This window comes from Schistocerca cancellata, chromosome 9 (assembly GCF_023864275.1).
Source record: "Schistocerca cancellata isolate TAMUIC-IGC-003103 chromosome 9, iqSchCanc2.1, whole genome shotgun sequence".
Taxonomy (NCBI): Eukaryota; Metazoa; Arthropoda; class Insecta; order Orthoptera; family Acrididae; genus Schistocerca; species Schistocerca cancellata.
This window is the reverse complement of record NC_064634.1, coordinates 380,269,127-380,274,089: the sequence shown is the minus strand read 5'-3', so window position 1 is coordinate 380,274,089 and position 4,963 is coordinate 380,269,127. Positions and strand designations below refer to the sequence as shown.

General features: G+C 42.5%; 1 non-coding gene across 1 annotated transcript; it reads left to right on the top strand.

The window, feature by feature from the left end:
- Positions 1-650: 650 nt before the first annotated feature.
- Positions 651-722, top strand: Trnai-aau (transfer RNA isoleucine (anticodon AAU)). Its single transcript has one exon. It is a non-coding gene; the product is annotated as a tRNA-Ile (tRNA).
- The last annotated feature ends 4,241 nt before the right edge of the window (positions 723-4,963 follow it).

Genomic DNA, 4,963 nt, shown 5'->3' with positions numbered 1-4,963 from the left:
AAAACCTGGATTTCTGCATCTCTCCACGTTAGTCTATCCTCAGCAGTCCTCATTAACTTTGCATAACCACTACAACCTATATCCATCTGAACCGGCTTACAGTATTCAAACATTGGTGTTCCTCTCCAATTTTTACGCCCTCTTCCACCACATTTCCCTCCATTACTAAAATGACCATTTCTTGATGCCTCAAGATGTGTCCTGTACTCGATTCTTTCTTTTAGTCAAGTTGTACCGTAAAATTGGTTATGTTAGCATTTTTCAAGCATAACTTAGTAATCAAAGGAAGCTACATGGTTCCAGAGACCTTTTGGAGTCTAAAAAATCTGTGATGTATGTATGTAGACTGAAATGACGAATGAGAATTTGTATTACGGCCAGGATTCGAACCTAGGCAGGTGCGCTAACCACTGTGCCACCCTGGCATTATGGCTTTGCACAGCTGCACATCCTGCCCTAGCACGCCTTCCTCTTCAGTCCAAATTCCCATTCATGCCTCAGCCCACTTCGTATTCCAACTAAACTCGAACAGCACTGCAAAGGCTCTTGAACTATACTGGAAAGCACTTTAGCATCGAACGAAACGAGGATCCTGCCTGAAAGCCGGCACAGGTGCTACAATAGTGCGTGCAGTTGTGCAAAGCCACTGTGCCAAGGTGGAGTAGTGGTTAGCGCACCTGGCTAATGAGCAGGAGACCTAGGTTCGAATCCTGGCCTTGGTACAAATTTTCATTTGTCGTTTCAGCCCGTATATATGCATCGTAACTTATTAGACTGGTAGTTCAGTAATACTCACACCTGTCAATACCCGCCTTGTTTGTAATTGCAGCTACTACAATATTACTGAAGTCTATTTCACCTGCCTCACATATTTTGCAAATCAGATGGAATGGTGTTGACATGACTAACCCTCCCGAGAATCTCTGTCAAATTCTTCTCACCGTATCGTATCTCTCATCGTATTTCCTTTTATTTTCTCTCATTGTCCTATAATATTATATTTCCTCTTGTCTAATACTTCTATATTTTGCCTCCAACTTTCTCGCCTTCTCTTCTTTGATTAGTTGAATCCTGTAATTGTGAAATTCTGATACCCAGCTAGACGAGAGACGGTCTCACACTTCCCTTCCAGCGTTTCGAGCAGTGTGGGAAGTTGCAACGTTACTCAAAACGGTTGGCTATAGTTCTCCACTCATTTGCATTTTGTGGACACTTAAAAAGTAATAAATGAACTATAGATTGAGCAATATCTAGATAAGAAAATGAATGAATAAGAAGATAGTGAATATTTTGAACATATCAAAAACTCTAACTTTTTTGAGGAATAGGACAATGAGTGGACAGTAACGTTCAAAGTGACACTGTTTCCGACTTTATGGTAAAATTCAATCAACTGAAATACCTGAACAACGAACACCAACTTCTCAAATTAATGCTACTGCAGAGAAGCTGGATCTCACCAAAATCACCAGTGTGACCTTCCAGACCTACAGCTGATAGTAGTGCTGTAACAAACTTGATTTTTTGATTGTTAAGGATAATTTAAGCAACCCAGACACCAGAACAGCATTTTGATATGTTTGTAAAAGTCGTACTATGAAACTCCGCGATTTGGATGGCAACCAAGGGCTGGTTGGGGAGAAATTCATTAAAGATGTCTTGTTTGAAATCGAAGGTGGCACTTCAGGTGGAGGTTATGCATTTGTTCGTCTAGTGCCTTGTCACCACAAATCGTTGACGGAAATCTGTCCGGCTCCCTCACGTCTTTACAGAAACAACTACTGTGCTTCTTCGAGACCGAGTAGTTCACAGTACACCTGAGCCACCTCGTGGCTGTCACCACACCAGACACCGTCTGTGCATTCAGGATCTTCTCACCATAACTTAAACCAAGTCTGCTGTCATAATGAGTTAAAGCAAAGAAACTGTAATGTACTTTTCATGTTTATTTCTGCATACAATGAATCTTCATAATTCGTATTTTTCTTTATTTGTGATTTTGTTAACGTAAAAAATAATGCAATATAATTATGTGTTATTCATTAAGCTGTCAGATGACGATCAGTTTGCCTTTAGGAGTGCTAAAGGCAAGAGTGAGTCAGTTCTGATGTAGCGCTTGATAACGGAAGGAAAAGACGTTAGACAATGTAACGTGATGGAAGATGTTTGAAATTCTAAGAAAAGTAGTAATAAGTTATGTAAAAATACGGGTAATGTACTCGTGTAATATGTACAAGAACCAAGATGGAAATTAAGAATGGAAGACCAAGAAAGAATTGCTCGGATTAGGAAGATATGAGACAGTGTTTCAGACTTACTGTTCAATCTATATACGAAAGTGGCAATGATGGAAATAAAAGAAAGGTTAGGGAATGTGATTAAAAATTCACGGTGAAGGGATATAAATGATAAAATTCGCTGAAGCATGATCCTTAGTAAAAGAGAGGAAATGTTCCACGATCTGTTGAGTGGAATGAACAATCTAATGACCACACACTATGTATTTAGAGTAAACCGAAGAAAGCCGATAATAGTGAGGAGTAGCGGAAATGAGATTAGTGGTAAACTTGACATCAAAATTGGAGACCACGAAGTAGACAAAGTGAAGGAATTCTGATAATTTCGAAGGAAATTAACTCATGACGCACGAAACAAGGAGGAAATGAAAAGCAGTCTAAACGAGGCAAAGAGGGAAGTCCCGGAAAATATTTCTACCAACGTCGCACACAGTCGTTAGTTTGAGAAAGAAATTTGTGTAAACGTACGTTTGGAGCACAGCGTTGTATGATAATGAATCGTGGAGCGGGGAAAAACGAGAAAAGAAGAGAGTTGAAGTGTTTGACAGGCCGTTCAGTAGAAGGGTGTTACAAATTAAGTGCTAGATATGAATAAATGCACCCGCAAAATTATCCAGAATATATGGCATTCATGCAGCCCAGTTGTAGCTGAGGCAGCGAGAACATATAACTGCAAAACTCGCAGCACCTTATAACAGCCGCCTTTATACACAGCACTATTCAAGCTATGAGAGCTATTATTTTATAAAAGTTTTACTAAACGTTAATTTAGGCAGTCGGTCTCAAAATTATTCTTCATCAAAACATATAAAAACCAGTTGGCAAATCAATCCGGATTGCAAATCATTTGTGTAAGAGCACACAAATCTGTGATTACGTTTTGTTGCAAGGTAAAATTACTGTCGACAGTCCCGTTGTGATACACCGTTTGAAGAATAGAGAAATTCCAACAGTTGAACCCAAAATTTCAATTACTAATTAACTTGCTGCATTAACTATTTCATGAGAAAGATGTTGAATCAGCTTTTACATGTAATCTTGATTGTGTACTTTACTGGGAGACACTAATTGACCAGCAAATCACTCCCTCACATAAAGCTAAGAAATTATTCTGTACAGTTCTGAGCAAAGCAACATCTTAAGTAACCAACGAAATTAATTGGCAGCTCGACTTTGCTTACATACATGTCCCATTAACAGAAGTGCGTATAAATGAAGACACACTAGTCCCTCTTGGCAAACAATGAAATGCTAAATAATCATTTATCTTGAATGTTTGTTGAATAAGACTGTCAGAATAAAATTATTTTTAGATTAATAACTGACCTGAAAATTAAATTCTGACTGTGCCACACAACTAGACTCAATCGGCAATATAATTTTTCAAGATAACATAAATTTATGGCTGTTGAATCCTACCTAGTCGTCGAATATGTGGGGTCTAGGAAACCTGAGTTCTCGGATCGCTAGACAACACTCCAACAAGTCGCACTAATGAGTTTTGTTACAAAATGAACAATGACACTACTTAACATTGACATCAACACAGAAGGTTCGCAAGCAAAGGGCGACATGCAAATAAGCAATCTCTACAGTATGTATAATTCCTAATACAAGTGAAGTAACACAGTTGACTCTTCTATTGAGGTAGCCAGTCGTGAAGCTTCTGTGGAAGCGGGCCCGCGGCCAGTCTGGCGCTGCGCTTATGTTCTCTTTGCATAGAGGCCGCTGCTGTCGCGTTGTCCTGGAGAGGGGTCGGTCAGCGTGAAATTGGCTGCCGTCTTCTTCACAGCCCTCTCTGTTCTCTCGTTCCCGACTGGCGTGCCAGGCGCTTGACTTTACGCCGTAACATTCCTCCCCCCCCCCTCACCACCCCCTAAAGCGACGGACCGTCGTCGAATAAGGAACTCGACAACGGCTGGGGAGCCCGGAGCATGGACTCTCTGAGGGACTGGAAGCTGTGGCTGCAGGGGTCGCCAGACCTCCACTCGTTCCCTGCCACCCGGCCTTCGCTCTGACGAAAACGCCCCTTAGAAAACGACCAGAAAGGTACGCACCCACCTCCTGAGGCCCGTAGCAAGATGTAGAAGGAGTCGGCTGCTGCGGCGTGGGCGATTCCAGCTCCATCGGTAGGACGAGAGGAGGCGAACGCTCTGTCTCCTGCGGTGTCGTGATGACACCCTCTGGAGGCTGCTGTGGCCGCACTGTCCTCGGGATCCGTGAATCTGGGAGAAGAGATACAGAAGGATCACCGCAGACATGTGGCGAATTTGATTGTGATGGCAGCACTGCAATCCGTCTGCACCTGAAATGAGATACTTGCATGCGCCAAGTCGACGAAGGATCTCGACTCGTGCTCACCGTCTGCTGCCGCAAAAAAACCCTATAAAACACAATATCATGCGGCGCGAAGCGACACTTGAGGCTTTCCTTTGGTGCCGGATACTGAGGAGTGTGGAGCAGTGTCCGATGGCGGCGGCCGTAAAGCAATTTCGCCGGCGATCGTCCATCTCGTGGATGCGAACGATAGGTGGTGACAAACATTTTTGCAATGATTGGTCCGTGGTGTGTGTGGTGCGAAGTATGGCCATCTGCTGCCTGAAGGTCCTGACAAAACGTTCCGCTTCGCCTCTTTACTGTGAATGGAACGGTGCACTAGTTAGATA